Genomic DNA, 17,096 nt, shown 5'->3' with positions numbered 1-17,096 from the left:
CACCCCATTTAGCAGCTGCCATTCCTTTGAACAAGTGTGATAGATAGCGAACTTCTGATTTGAGTCAAAACACTTTTCTAGTTTACAACAACATTTTTCGCAAATAATAAATAATTATTGGATATGTGAGGACTAAATGTAAAAATTACTTAAATATTTGCATTAGCTGTTTTCAAACTTACACTTAAACTGCAAATAATGCATTTTTATTAAAAATATAAATTAACTACTTTTTCTACAACACCAGTTTTCATTTTTTATTATGCAAAAAACTATTGTGCCAAATGTCATCAATATGTTTGGTTAGATTTTGTTGTTGATATTTTGAAAATTATGGTCTAGAAAACTGAAAAGGACCTACATTGAAACTTGGTCCTTAAAAACCTATTTCCCTAAAAAGATATAACTTTAAACACCTGAAAACAATAAAAAAGGTTAAAATGCAAACAATTAACTTAGTATTTTTCGTTGTGGTAATAGTGCATGGTTGTTCATTGAAATGCATTAACAATTGTAATCTATATACCCAATTTCAAGCCTGAGTGAAATAAACAATTCAAACATTACCTACATCTTTTTAGGGCATTTTTGAATATTTTTTGTCAGATTGATTGCATTATCTATATTCAGAGTAAAACAGTATTTACTAATGGCATTTATAAACATTGGTTTTAAAAAATTGTAAATGTAATTGTTGTAGTTCATCTGTAATAATGGTAGGTATATAATTATATCTTTTGTCTTTTAAGCCAGTTTCTGGTCCACAATATTTGAAGTACTAAGTTGTATTCATTACAAAATTATGTTATGAAAATTTTTAATCTTGATTTGTATTTGCAAAGAATTAAGCTTACCTGTCCCGAGTACAAGTGACAAAATCCCCGAATGATCTTCTCCTTGTAAAGGTTTCCGGCAGAGGTCTCAAGCCTTCGGATCGTCTGCTTTTGTCTGAAAAACTTGAGGGCATCCTCCTTGGTGACAGTAACACTAGTGGACGGTCCATTCTCTAGCTTGTGAAGTTTATAAGGCTAGTAAACACAATCAAGTTTCTGTTTTTAGATTAGTATCACTATTATAGTATCACATTTCTAAAATAAAATAAACTGTAAAGTTGACAGTTACTGGAAGAAGTGTGAAAGACAGCATATGGGCATCAGAGCAAAATTTACCATTTCGTTTTGACAATAAAAATGTATTATTTTTAACATACTGATTGTGTAGTAAAATAGTCTTTATTAACCATTGATCATATGTAATGAAATAGGTTTCATCCATAAATGTAAAAATTAAAATGTATAAAACTATCTGAAAACTATATAAGCCTAATTAAAATTAACAGTAAAACTATACTAGTCAATCAGAAACTCTTTATTTACAATATCTTTGACAAATGTATAGCGTCCATTTACAATAATTTCATGTCAACAGTACCTAATTAAAACAACAGTGAAACTGTATTAGCTTAATTAATATCAACAGTAGTCTCACAGCCAAAGAATTCTTTTATAGAGTAAAATGGATAAAGCAACCAATTATACATTCTAGTCCTAAACATACGTATAGGCGCATTTCTGGCAAGTAGTGGTAATTTATTGTATTACACTTTGTATGATACCAGTCTGTTATCAAAAACAATATTCAGTAATATACAGTGACCATTAATTGTACTCCACTGTCTGTCATAGATTCTATAGCATAAGGATCAGAAAATGCAAGATACTAAAAATTAATGATAAAAGCTGAATATTTTTCTTCAAAAAAGGGGAGACAGTCCTCTTTTTAGGCTTTTCTGCCCATTCCTCATGGGCCACTGGCATGTGCAAGGATCTTATCTAGAGCCCCACGCTTGACATGATTTGTATGAGTTTAACCCAGCTATATTTCTAATCGATCTATGAAATTTATCTCATGGCATTTTGGAATGGCTTTTAATGCTTTTTACACACAAAACATTTTACAGTGTTTTGACTTATATATACTTGCAAAATATATACCAAAAAACCAATAAAATCATGACCTTCCCCAACATGTTAAATTGCTTTCTTACGTTCTGTACAAAGGAAAACATGACTTTCTTGTATTTAATGATTAGAATTTGTAAACAGTTTTTAAAATAAAAAATGTAAAGTAATGGGAAAATACTATATAACTCTGTGAGACTGAGAGTGTGGGTATTAGAAGAATACAAATTCTATTATTTTCTCAAATAAATTACAATTTCAAACACAAGACTGTTAAAGATCATTTAAAATTTGGCTTGAACGACTGTATAGCTACAATACTGTTTGCTGTATAAGTAACATTTAAAATACAATAACCCTTCATCAGTATTCAAGCTCAATAATGTGTATCATACTTTTCATTATATTTTCCTCCTGTCCTTTATTGCAGTGGGTCCTACATTTACTTCCTTGAAATTGTTCTAACGTAATTCCCACTGGTCTAGTCTGTGTAGGCAGCTTTAATTTTCTCAGAAAGCATAACGTGTTTACTTTCCAAACCCAACATAACAAAAACTTTGTGCAAACAAATGCTTGGAGTTGGTGAAAAACTTGAGTACTATCACCAAACACTGCATACAGGATGAGTAAGTAGCACACAATACTCTGTCTGAGATGTAGCCACAATACTGACATAAAAAAACATTAAAAAAAAGGTGCTTTTGCGGGGGTTGTTGACTGAAAAATCTTCAACAAATTCAGTGGTCAGGACTGATCCAGACTAAAGTGGTTCTTCTACAATTTTCTAGAATGATAGAAAATGTTTATTGAACAGGGATCAAAAAGTACATAAATGGCAGTGCAATAACAACATAACTTGCGTGTTTATTGAGATAAAATTAGTCCACTTTATCCTCCATTACTCGCATAACCTTTTTATGTAAAAAAGTAGCAGCTGACTATTATACAAAGTTTGAGTATTTCTATAATTAAATTGAAAAAATGAATACAATTGGTTTTTTTATCTAATTATAGGATAGAGAAGAGTATTATAAAACATATTATCTGAGATACAAACCTTGGTTTCGAATGTAGCTTCTGATGCATAGGAATTCGCAGAACCTAGCAGACTACCAGGTTTCCTCTATAAAAATAACATTTTTAAGAATTATTAACAGTGTAGTCAATTACACTGTTTTATAATAAAACTAGCTGTAATAAAAATAAATAATAATAATAAATAATAATTTAAAGCTAAAAATCTCAGTCTAAAATTGTTCGAATAAGCGAATATAAATCTGACAGTATACACACAATACAAGGATGTTTTGGTTGGCAGTCGTAAATCCATCACAATAATTGGCAGGATAAGTTTTGATGCCAATGTAAACAACAGAAACCCAACAGCATCTGCCAGCACAACCAAATCATGTTTTTCAGTTCATCTATATAGTTATTAAACTGTCATATACCTTACTATTATAGTATGTCGTGTTATATGTATATAAATAATTACATTAATCTAATCTTATATTTTATATAAGTAAACATTACCAAAAATAAAGAAAAACATTCTTCCACTATATATTGTATTTTGCTATTTTCATCAAACAACAGATAAATTTCTGGATAATCTAGATAGGATATCAATTTTGTCCCCCCATAACTTTAATTAATTAGGAGGTAGGGTGTTAAGAAACGTCGTGTAAATATAGTTTTTATGTAAGGACATGTGGTTACAATTTTGTTACAATTGAATGGGTTATAAATTATGAAAAATGTAATAAAAATTCCCAAATCTACTCTTAAAAAACACTACTTTTCTCCAAATAGATGTGTTTTAAGTAATGTTCATGATTTATTGAGTTTACAAATTTTTGTATGTATTATGATATCAGAAATGTAATAGAAATGTGTAATAGCTATTTTTACTGTCCTTAAAACCATATATTTTGTAAAAATTAAGAATTTATCACTAATAAAAAACCATATTTGCATAAAAGAGAAAGTTCAGCTTTCTCACTGATAATACTGTAGTGTGCCTTTTCAATTAGATGTGACACTATGTCTGTGCTGATAAGCAGTGTTGTAAACATTGTTTTTCCAGTCCCTTAACACATTCAACGACAACAGCTTATTTCTGGATTTTTTTATTTTTGCTGTCAAATTTTTCAAATAATACTGGCAAAAAAACCATTAATAGTTTGTTTTCATGTTAAAAACATCCCAGTATAATGAGAAATGTATGTCTCAATTTTGTACAAAAAAATTAATTTACTTTAAAAATTAAGCAATTGTACATCCGATGGGGTACACAATAGTCTAAAGTATTTATTTAAGTGCTGGTATCACGTTTAACAAAACCACCAAGACAGGCTAACAATAAAAACGCAATAAGGAAATTGATTAACATCATTAAAGGAAATAGGAAGTATTTATAAATTAAACTTAGGCTTAAACTTAAAATATATCTTTTATTGAAGATAAACCTTTAGTGAGATGCATATTATGTCTATAATTAAACATCCAATGGGCTACACACAAATAATTTTTGTCTAAATGGTAAAAACAGTAACTTTTGGAAAAAAATATAAAATATGGACAATTTAGAGCATTGACATAAACAGGTATGGGTTATTTACCAATTACACCACATAACAATTTGGCCAATTTGATTCTATTGTTTAGCCATGGTCAATGATTATTATGGCGCATTATAGCTTGTACACTGATATTGACATATATTCGTTTACATCTGGGGTTACAAAACAGACATTTCTGGTAGTTAAAATCAAAATTTTATTGTTTGAACCATCATAATATTTTCTTTTCTTTATTGTGAATGGAGGGGACATTAAAAATTAATAATTATAAAACACCCATATTTAAAACTTTTGAGTCATAGCAATATAATCTAAGTTACAATATACAATATACTCTAGTTTTTTTTATTGAAAATGTTTTTATAGCTATTAATTAAAAAATTTTTCTTGGGCAGTTGCCAACAAAATGATAGCATTTCCAATCAGTTTTCATTCAAGGTCTAAGAGATAACTAGAACTAGTTGTGTTATAAATTATTTCAAAATAACATTTATAATTCTGGTTAGACCATATCATATTAAAGAAAAAAGTTGTACCAAACAGATATCATTTTACTCATAAAAAGTGAGCTTTACTAATAATTTTGAATTATTGTCTTTATATTTTACTAAAATTTCTGAACTTTCTGTGGGAAATTTCAAATTAAATTGTGCACATAAACTCTTTTAGTAGTTGCATAACGAAGATATTTGGTTATTGAAAAGTATCTCAAGAAATGGTAGACACATTACCTTTGATTTGGAAAAAACTGTGTCCCCCAAAAGCCCTTGCAGTTCGTGAAAAACATCTTTCTGGCTGGGACTCAAGTTTGCAACTGGGACCGAAATAGTCTGTCAACCAAGTGATCTTTGCAGCTCTCTGTGATTAGCATTCACTATTATTTAGCGTGTTTTCTCACAATCCAGACCTTTGGCCTTTTTAATTTATTGCTAAGAATAAAATTTATAATTAACAATTAGTTTGTTAACTAGATTAGACAATTAATATGTATTTCTTGTAAATTAATATGTATTTCTTGCAATTAATATGTATTTCTTGCAATTAGTATGTTATATACTGACTTGAAAATTTTTATTAAATAGCTTTTACCATGCAACATTTTTTTTATCAGGTAATTTTTTGTATTATTATAATATATTTTCTTGGTAAAAATACCCATAAGGTTTGGTTCTAACAAAATCCACTATCATCTTAAAAAATTAGTTTATTTCATTTTCAATAACATTAAATGTTGTTAATCTTTTCAGTGTTTACCAATTAATAGTAATAATTACAGTTTTTTAAATTACTCGTCAGGTGCTTACTGGTTTTATTGTTGAAACTGTTACCTTACTAAGGGACATGCATGGTTGTACTGAACATGAAATAAGTCAGTTATTTGTAACCCAATTTCAAAAGCAAGAATATCCTTGTTTGTTTATAAAAATTTTCTAATAAAATGTCAATTTTGTAAGTGTAATAAAACTTCATTTAGATATTTTAGTTTAAATAATTGAAATACCCATCACATAAATATGTAACTGTTAAATTAAACAGTGTTTTATTCATGAATCTTGTAATAAAAAAAGTTAACAGAGATTGGGATTATGTTGATTGATTTGTTTGAAAAATATGATTAAAAAATAAAAATTACATACATACAAACAGACAATTTATGAAAAGAGATGGAGCATTGCTTTGTATTTAGGTTTTGTTTATTTTTGGCACGTGGCACAATATCTTAGACAGGCCCATACTAAGGCCGGGGTTTTTTTAAACAATTTTACCGGGGCCGTGTTGACAGATGTGTAGTGGCAGGACATGACGGGGCCTTACAAATATCTTTTCCGGGGCCCGCCAAAGCTGAGTGCAGTCCTGATACTAGTTAATAATGAGAGTTTTTAAGTTTCCTGGATATTGGGTATTTCGGTCTCATTCATTGTTTGAAATTGAATAGGAAATATTAAAAAGTTAAAACTTTGGCTCAAAATTAAAATATATCTTTTATTGGTGTAAGAGTATTTTTCTTTAGCACTTGACAAACTGCTGTAAATTTTCCATCATAGAAACAACTCTCCAGCAGAAAGATTAATAAAAATTGTTTTACATGTGCTACATAATATTACATGAAACGCATGAAAGGCAGGAGGAAAGTGTTTTTAATATGTTTTAATCATATTCAAATCTATGCATAATTCGTGTTTTTACCCAATGTTTCAACAAACTGAAATGAGATGCTTAAATATTTCTTGTGCTGAAACAACAGAAAAGCAAATGATGTGACATCAAGCTCTATGATCATGGGTGACATCAACACTTTGATCGTGAACAATTAATCGTTTGCTATAAAATTGTAATTGTAAACTCCACTTAAACTTTATGTGTATTTTATGCTTTGAGATACCATGGTTATCTGAGCTAAGTCAGTTAGCTTCTTTCTTTGTAACCTTGGACAGTGGTTAGTTCTGGATCAAGTACAGTATGATTCTGAAGCTGGCTGTGCTACTGTTTGTGTCAGAGGGCTGTCGCTTTCCCCTTGGGTGAGAGAAGGATGAAGAGCTACACTTCTGGAATCATGTCTGCCAAACTGAGTCCAGAGGTGAAAACTTATTTGTTGGAACAAATTCAAGAACAGATGTCTGAAATTAAGGGGATGAAAAATAATCAACAAGCAGCAATTTCCAGACTACATTTCCAAAGTTGAATCAACTGCAGCATGCTCTTTCAACCCTTCAGCAGGAGATTAGATGTGTTTTAAAACTTCACTTGTCAAGGTTTGCACTTTATTTCACAATAATAATTATAAAAACATAATGTATGAAGACTAAAAAATGTTTTTGTTTAGTTAATACATTTTTTGATACATTAAAACAATGGACTGTTTATATTCTACATTATAAAAATCTTTAATTTAGAATACCTTATACAATTATATTTAAGAAATACTTTTTTTTTGTGTGTTGTAGCTTGATTCTTAGTAATGCATTCAGACCATGCAAGTTCAAGTTGGCTAAAATTTAACTGATAAAAATATATAACAAACAATGTTTAACCGTAAACACTATTATACACGTGTACACGATAATTTTCACTGATATAATTTTGCAGTTAGCTATTGACGATAAACTGGATAGCTTAGACATGTCATGTGGTAGACTACCATGCACAATAAAACAATCTGACATTATGACAAAGCGTGCACAACTGGCATATTTATTACACAATTATACAAACCTACATTTAAACCCACAGACAACCTCTGATATGATGTTCAAACCCTTTCTGTCTCAGCCACTGCCAGCTTCTGATTCACAAAAAGCCAGTATGTTATCACAAAACCAAGGCCAATGGTGATAGCAGGTTGATATATTATGATGCATGGAAAAAAAGAAAAACATCCTAGGGAAAGTGAACCATACGGAATTTGCCTGCAGAAGTTCTTGACTTCAACATGTCTAATAGATATAATGTGCTATCCCATTCAAATCTAGAGCAACCACAATTAAAAAAACACAATGGAAAAAAGGAAAAACAAAACTAGTCTTAAAAGTAAAAAATAAAAGACAACTTCATATTTCTGCCGAACCTTTTCAAGAACAAGTGAAAGTTGAACTATATGCTGATAGTCAGGGCAGAGGGCTCCAGAAATTGTTGGTTTGTGTAGCAAAGGAAAGGTTTACATGGACTGGCTGGTTAAACCCGGAGCTGATATTAGTTATGTCTATAATCAAGCTAGCAAGGCACAGCCACTGACCCATTTTCCTCCTAGCAGGAAACTAATAACCGGTGGACTGGATCCCTCCAAGACATCTATCAAGAAATGGAAATCAAGTTACTGGCTCTTAGTCAGTCGAGGACCAGTCTGTATCACAACCATTCCTCCTCGTTTTGATGTGCAATCCAATGATGCCATTCACTATGACATAGCACTTGCTAATAATTACATAAGGGAGGTTGTCTCCAGAATGAACAATGTAGATCTTATTGACTTGGAACTATTCGAAAGACATTGTTTTACAAAGCATGGACTGCACTTAAACTATAAGGGAAAAAAGAAGTTAGCGTTCGAGATAATTAGCTCAATTAAAAATCTAGTTACAAAACAACAAGTAACTGTTGCATCTGGAGATGCAGCCTTACTGTAAATAAACTTAGAAAATCCTTCACATGACAACGTAACCAACTTAGAAACCATAAACATACTTAACTCCAAACATGGCAGATGTTATTAAAAACTATAGGACTACAATAAAAAAGTGGGGTTCGCTCATAGCATCTCTGCTGATTTCCACGATAAGCGCCACATGACAGCTGGAGTGGCAGTTCGTCTTTAAAAAGCAGTTTGGGAAACCTAATACTGCCCATTGCATCACTAGACATTTGGCTCTGCAGGACTAGTCCGAATGGTGCTTCTGTGTATAGTTTGATAACCAAGAGTAGGTATTACAACAAACCAACTTGCACAGGATTACAATGCTGCCTTTTCTGACTTGGAAGCAAACTTCAAGAGTAGGGAAACTGGATCACTTGGTATGTTCCCCAATTGGTTGTGTGCGTGATAGAGTAGATCTGTCACATTTTATATGCAACATAAAAAAATTTCAACGTAAAACCAGGGCTAAGAGTCACTATAGTCTCATGTCCTGAAGAGTCTTATCGGACCCTGAGAAATGGTATGTCTCATGAAAACTTCTTAGTACAAATGAATAATCTGATATATGGAAACTCCAAGAACTTCTTTCTCATCAGTTATTTTTAATAACAGCACCAATGATCATGCACCTGCTGACCAAGAAGATAAGGAACACAACCGTTCTTCACTAAATGTGACACCTCTGGCTCATGTTCAACCAACTGTAGCAGCCTCGAAAACAAGTGCAAAAGTTATAGTGGTTCCAGGTGACCTCACATACAGTGAGGCACTAAAGCAGAGTATGAGTGAATGTGTATCAAGTGTTTCACCAGTTGTAATTCACCAGTTGTAATTAATGTAAATAAAAAAGTCAAGAAGTTTGTACGGTCAACGAGGAAAGACTGCTTGTAAATAATAGTTTAAGATCTGAATGTTTAATTGACTCATGTAAATGATTCTGACAATGGTAGCCACGAAGAATACAAATAGGCCACAATCTAGTTTTTTAGATTTGGGAAAAAAACCGAGTAAAAATAATGTAGTCCCCTCTAAGAATATTAAGATTAGTTCATTTCCTAAGGAATGTGAAAATGTAAAAATACTTTACCTCAATATTCAAGGTCTCAGTAATAAGGTAACTATTTTGGATAGTTTCCTATCTGATTTAAATAATGCTTATATGTGTTTGTCTGACTGAGCATTGGCTATGTTATAACAATATACTGTTTTCTTTTCCAACAGGGTACCATTGTGCTGGAGCTTTCAAATAGGTCCAACCATATTAGAGGGGGTTCTGTGGTGTTTGTCCATAACTCTTTGCAGACTAGAGTTTGTGACATAAGTAGATATTGCTCGGAATTACACTTTGAGAGTTCTGCAACTTTTATCGATGAACTGAATATGATAGTAGTAGCTGTCTATCATTCACCACCTGGTGACTCCGATATCTTTTTGGATGCATTAGATAACTTACTACTTTTTCTTTCTAACTGGAGGGATTACTCTGTGGTGGTCGGTGGTGATTTAAATTACAAATTTGACTTAACCACTAAAAATGGACCTGCCTTTGCATTACAAAATCTTCTAAGACAGCACAACTTCCTTTTCTGAACTGTAATTGCTAAAAGGGGCAAAAATTGCCTGGATAACGTTTTTATAAATAACACAAATATTTCGAGTCATGTCTCCTGCAAAATTATGTCCTAGTAGACATAAATAAATTCCTAAAATATAACAGTGGTCCTCATAACAGTGTCAATAATTTTAAACCTATTTTGCCTAAAAAAATCATTAGATAGTATGGTAATAACACTAGGCCTCATATGACTGGGATAAATTCATGACCCAGCATAAAACAATGTGATGCAGTTACATTTTTCAATAATTTTTTTCAACCATTATAAATGTATTATGTTATTTTAAAAAACTAAAAAAATCAAATGGAAAAAATTATAATATATCAGGAAATTAGTGGTATACCTCAGATTTGTCTGAAATGAAAAGTAATCTTATATACCTTCATAAAGTTGAAAACATGATACCCAGTTATGGCAAAGTTTTTTAAATCTAAAAAAAAATTACAGACAAGCTATTGCCTTAGCAAAGCAACGCCATATATGAACATTTTATAAATACAAGCAAAAATAAATGCAAGGCAGCCTGGAAAATTATTAATAGCAACAACTGTTTTTCCAATGCCAGTGATGATAAGCCTGGCATTAGTCCTGACGTTTTCAATCACTATTTCATAGACTCTGTTCTCAATATTAAAGCCAACTTAGACAATGCAACAATTTCTGCAAGTGATTTGTTAATAAAAAGTAATATCAATAAAACCCTCTCAGTCTTTTCAGTGGGCTAAAATAACATCAGATCATATTCTAAATTCAGTTCAAAATATGAAAAAACTCTGGACAGCTGTGACGTTTATTGTATGTCTAATAATATGATAAAGCAAATAACCCCTCACATTTTATCTCCATTGACACATTGCTTTAACCTTTGTCTAAAAGATAGTTATTTCCCCGAGGAGCTGAAAATTTCAAGAGTTTGTCCGGTTTATAAAAAGGGACTCAAAAATAAACCAGAGAGCTACCGCCCGATATCCATTATTCCGATTTTGGCAAACTGTTGGAGGCTCTAGTGCATAAGCAAATTAGCAATTATCTCGAAACTAACAATCTTCTTAGCTCCGTTCAATTTGGATTTAGGAAAAATTGTTCCACTTTTCAAGCTCTAGATAAATTGTTGCGGGATGTGTCTCTGGCTTTGGAGGATAAGGCCTTTGCTCAAGCCACTATGTATGACTTGAGCAGGGCTTTTGATTGTGTAAACCATAATGATCTTATAAGGAAGTTGGCATATTACGGTTTTGGTCAAATGGCCCGATTTTATTTTTTGAGTCTTACCTTAATAACAGAAAACAAAAAGTTTGCATTGAGGAAAGCTGGTCTCATGAAGTAATCATGAAGTACGGCGTCCCGCAAGGATCCATACTTGGACCTTTGCTGTTTTTAATTTGTTATAAATGATCTGCCTGCTTCAATTACAGCTTCAACCATCCTTTATGCAGGACGACACTACATTTTTAAATATTAGCAAAGATTTAAGTGAACTTAGTTTAATTTCAAAAAATTTCTATTTCAGATGCTTCAAATTGGTTCACAAGCAATGGTTTCTTATTGAATGAATCAAAAACGCACAATATTATTTTCAGTACGAGGACAGTTTGACAGTCGTAACTTAAACATTAGTCTCTCAGACAATGTAAAATTCCTAGGAGTATACATTGATAGAAACATGAACTGGGGACTCTCATATTACGTATGTTTCTTCTAAATTGTGAAGAGTAGTTTACCTCCTTAGGCGACTAATCTTCTCTGTTAGCACAGGACTATGTCAAAAACCGCCTACTTTGCATTTTTTCAATCAATACTTAGATATGGGCTGGTTGCATGGGGCAATGGTAGTAAGATCAATGACATACTGATCCTCCAAAAAAAGGCCATAAGAATTATATCCGAATCATCTAGCTTAGAACACTGTAAACCGCTATTTAGATTACTAAACATTCAAACTGTCATAAACCTGTAATCTATTTGATTTAATTCAATATATTTTCCAAAATCCAAATTTAATAAAGCCCATTGGTGATACCCATTCGCACAATACAAGATGCAAGAATTTATCAAAAATAAAAATTCAATAGATTAAGTAAAACTTTAAAGAGTCATCAGGTACTTTCCCTGAAGGATATAACCATCTGTCACATTTAATCCCAAAGTTTGACAAAACACTTTTCTTAAAGAAATATTATTTATGGCTTTTGGAGAACCCATTCTACTCTGTAGAGGAATTTTTCTCCAATAAGTCTGTTTTGTTTTAAATAAGATTATGTTGTGTTTTCAATACAGATCCATCGATGTAAACTACAGTGGTACCATTGTTATTTACTGTATAGTTCTTTGCATTGCCAAATTAATGTAAATTATTATTAAATTACATTAAGTGCATTAATGCTGATACTGTTGATGTAACTGTGTTGAAACTTTTAAATTTTAACTATCTATGTTGGACTTGGCTACCAGAATTGTGCTGTATTTTATGACTTTGTCAATGATCATGAGATTTATACGACAATAAAGTGATTTTGATTTTGAATCAGTGTAGCTACCAAAGCACCTATAATATTTTTTCTCCAATTCTTTTTAATGTTTACACTATAAACAATTACTGCAATGCATTCTAGAAAAATTAATATGTATGTAAAACAGCAACCCCAGCTCCCTGAAAGATTCCCTACACGACTCTCTATAATTTCAGCTTTGCAATGATTCTGATTGCTTTTTTTTGGAGCTTGAAAACTCTTTCCATTTTGTTTCTGGCACAACCTCCCCAGAGTCTCACTCCATACGCAAAGTGTGGGTGGATTAAACCGAAATAGGCCATTTTTTAAAACTCTGAGGGAACAAAACTTTGGCTAAATTGCCGCAAGGCATATATGGCCTGAGGGCTACTCTAGCACATACATTGTCCACATGATCAGCCCAGGTCAGTCCTCTATCTAGGAACATTCCCAAAAACTTTGTGGAATCAGTTTCCTCTAAACGAACATCATCCACAAACACAGCAGGGCGCGCTGTGTGATTCATTTTGTCGAAGGACTAAAATGTATGACATTTGTTTTTGACTGATTTGTTTTCAGGTTTATTTCAGCAAAATACTGAATGCAGGCATTCAATTCTATGAAAGAAATTGATTTCCAGATCTTGGGTTGATTTGTTTTTGAGACAGAGAGTAGTGTCGTCAGCATACTGAACCAGCGTTCCATGCTGGATCACTGATTTCAATCTACAGACGTAAACTAGAAATAAGAGAGGCCCTAGGATGGAGCCCTGAGGGACACCGTGGGTCATTTTAATTTTGTTTGAAACAACGTTCGAGATCTCCACGCACTGGTCTCGATCCTTGAGGTAAGAAGCGAGCCACAAGTGCGAGAGACCCCGCACGCGCCGCATTTCTCCAACTGGTGCAACAGTGTCTCATGTTGCACACAGTCAAAAGCTTTGGATAGGTCGAGGAATATGCTAAGCACATGTTCTCGTCCTTCCATTCCATCGACAACATTGTCCAAGAGGTTGTTCACAGCATCCACTGTAGATCTGTTTTTCCTAAATCCAAATTGTTCTGGATTCAGAATTTTGTTATTTTCTAAAAAAGCTTGCAAGTCTTTCATAAAAAATCTTTACAAAAATTTTGCTAAACACAGGCAGAATTGAGATTGGGCGATAGTTGCTTGGAAGGCAAGGATCGTCCTTTTTGAAGATCGGGATGACTTTGGCCGTCTTCAGGAGAGACGGAAAAGTTCCCTTTTCCAAAGAAAAGTTTATCAGTCTTTGTGAGTGCTCTCACTATGTGCCTGAAGCAACGTTTGAGAAGCCACACTGACATCCCGCTGGGCATCACACGTTTTTTTTGAGTTCAGCCCTTGTATCACACGTGCTACCTCCCCCTCACACACAGGAGCCAAAGCCATGGATGCAAACTGGTTCAACAGCATCTCCCCCGCTGAACCGAGGTTCAGTGAACTCCGAGTTCACTTGTAGCAATGGAAGAGAAGTACTTATTGAATTCGTCTGCTACTTGAGCTTGATTTTCAACAATTTTGTCTTCAATTCTGATTGCAATTTCCTTTCGTGTTTTTTGCTCGAATTTGTATCTCGAGATAAGTCGTTTATGATTTTCCAAGCAGTTTTTGAGAAGTTTTCGCAGTTACCCAAGGCTCTATTTACATCATACGCTTTACCTGCTCGTATAACTTTTTTATAGATCCTTCGGTAATTTCTGAAAAAAGTTTTTGAAATTTTCGTTTTGGGTTCCAATGAAAATTTTGTGAAAATATTTTAGCTTCTCTCAAGACACAAGAATTCCCGTGGTCAACCACGTACCTTTTTGTGGTTTGCGATTGACTTTGGTCCTCCTGAACGGACAAGCAACATCTAGGTAATAGTTGAAACCATCACTGAATGCTGCATACATGTCATCGACACTACCAAACTTGTCTAAAAACTGCCAAGGCTCGACTTCCAAAATCTCATTCAAGTGGTGAATATTTTGGGGCCGAATTGTCCTGGCAACTTTAAATTTAGAATTTTGACTTTCCAGTTTGCACCCATGAACCACGGCCTCCTGCGCAAAGTGGTCAGAGATTGCAGTGTTCAAAACAGAGACTGTCAGGTCAGGAATGTTGGTGACAACATTGTCGATGGCAGTACTCGTTTGTAGCGGTCACTCGTGTCGGTGAATTCACGGACCAATTTAGATTGAAAGAAACTAGAACATCACGAAGCCGCTGGGTGAGGGGGTCAGTGGGGTCCATTACATTAATGTTGAAGTCTCCCCATTATTATTAGGAACTTCACTGAGTTTGAAAAAAGGTTATTGAGAAGTTGTTCAAATTTTTCAAAAAAAGAATCGCTGCATCCATTGGGTGATCTGTATAACCCAGTGACGGCTATTTTCCCCAAACAATCTGACACCATTTCGATGCCTTCGGCCTCAAAAATTCATCTCAGACATGTTGTTGATTTTGAAAGGTTTCGAAATTTTGACAAATTTTTTTACAAAAATTGCTACACCGCCCCCTTTTAAATAGTTTCGACAGAAGTATTTTGCCAATATAAAATTTGGAATTTTGAAAAGATGAATCGTGTCGTCATGTATCTGGGATTTTGTTTAATAGACAAATAGATAGCTTGTGTTTCCCCTAAACAAAATTATCTTAACTTAATCCTTTGAGTACAAGACCAAAATTCTTCTTTGTGTTCAAGGAACACTTTAATTAGGGATTAACCGAGTAATACCGAACATCTTTTTAAAGCTGATATGTACTATTTACATTTTTTTGCCTGTAATTCTCTTATTTTTTCTTAAATATTAATGGTTTTAAAACAAATTTTACCTAAATACATTTTGTAATAACATCTTTTTGTAAAACAGATGTAAAAATTAAAAGTAGTAATAAAAATATGTACTTACCCAAAAAAAATTTGTATTATCGTTAGTAGGAGGAAACATACCTTACAAACAATTATTTTGGTGACGGTTTAATTCTTTATTTCAGCTTGGTGTGTTACAAGATCAGAATGAAGGTCACTTCTCCAGTCAATGAAATCGTGGCTAAAGGTTTTGATATGAGCAATGCGTTATCTCAACTGTAAAATTTTAATTGTTCAAGACACATTGTGAATGCAACGTATTGGGTATTCCTAGAAAACTTTATCGCTTTCGTTTTCACTCCAACACTGAAGTAACTAGTTCAGTTGTAAGTTTGCAGTGTTGTGTTATTGACTTGACCACACTCATTATGAGGGTGAAGATTGTTTATGATAGGTGTTGTGTGTTTGTTAGTGTTAGTGTGGTAGAATACACGTTTTCTGCTTCCGAACATGACAACAGAATACTGAAGAGATGTGATTACCAATAGAACCAGGTATCGTTTGCGTACACATCTTGCACAGGGATCAGGAAGAAGCTTGACTGATATTGGCCCGAATGAAGGAAAACTCTGGAAGCAGGAGAGCTCCAGGTGATCCCAAAATTAGATTGTGATCAGGTTTTAAGACTTAGCCAGAAAATTAGAAGTGTACCATTATAAAACCTTTACTTTAGGATAAACATGGAAACATTATTGTTTGCACATGTTGAAATTGATGTGTTGGATGCTGAAATGGTGGAAAAGATTTACAGAACTCGGTATAAAGCTTGAATATTATCTGATTTTTACTTAATCTAAACATCTCAAGTGTTTTGTTTACTTGACATAAATACAGACTGCCATGCAACAGAGGAACATCTATATGTTAAAAGAATACTGGAAAACATTGATTCAACTGGTAATGTTGTAAATCAAATGTTGAGATTGTTAACCTAATTTATAAAGCTTAGTTCAGAAGCCTTGAGCTAGTTGGCACTGTATAAGCACACAACCTTGTTTTTCTTTAAATCGATAAAGAATTTCTTTATATATACACACCACACTAGCTTTGGTGGCGGATGAAATAGGAAGGTACCTAAAGGGTTAAGGACATATGTGAAGAATGTGTAATTTTATTATTTTGTTATTTTAACTTGACTCACTTAAAGATCCAACTGTCAGACAGTTACAGAGAAATTGTATTCAAACAAAACCATTATGACCATAGATCCGTAACAGGGTTTGGCGTGACTTTCATGTCTCTTACTCTAGTTGTCTCATGGTGATATAGAAACTGTTATTTATGGCGGAGCATCGTGTCTGGATGGTCTGTTTTTAAGTGTATCCAAGCTAAAAATATACAATCCGGTGGGAAAAAAAATAAAATTTAAAATTTTGTTAACCCTTTAGACTCAAACTACCATTTCAACAATCCTATCAAAACTCAGCATCACCTGACAATTGAT

At 33.0% G+C, this 17,096-nt stretch overlaps 1 long non-coding RNA gene across 1 annotated transcript; it reads right to left on the bottom strand.

The window, feature by feature from the left end:
- Window positions 1-839: 839 nt before the first annotated feature.
- LOC124374676 lies at window positions 840-5,369 on the bottom strand. The gene is made up of 3 exons (XR_006923594.1): window positions 5,275-5,369; window positions 3,019-3,084; window positions 840-1,028 (listed from the first exon to the last, which is right to left on the bottom strand). It is a non-coding gene; the product is annotated as an uncharacterized LOC124374676 (long non-coding RNA).
- Window positions 5,370-17,096: the final 11,727 nt, after the last annotated feature.

The sequence above is a fragment of the Homalodisca vitripennis genome, unplaced genomic scaffold (assembly GCF_021130785.1).
Source record: "Homalodisca vitripennis isolate AUS2020 unplaced genomic scaffold, UT_GWSS_2.1 ScUCBcl_9564;HRSCAF=18093, whole genome shotgun sequence".
NCBI lineage: Eukaryota > Metazoa > Arthropoda > Insecta > Hemiptera > Cicadellidae > Homalodisca > Homalodisca vitripennis.
The sequence above is the reverse complement of the archived record's forward strand: the minus strand, read 5'-3'. Positions and strand labels throughout refer to the sequence as shown.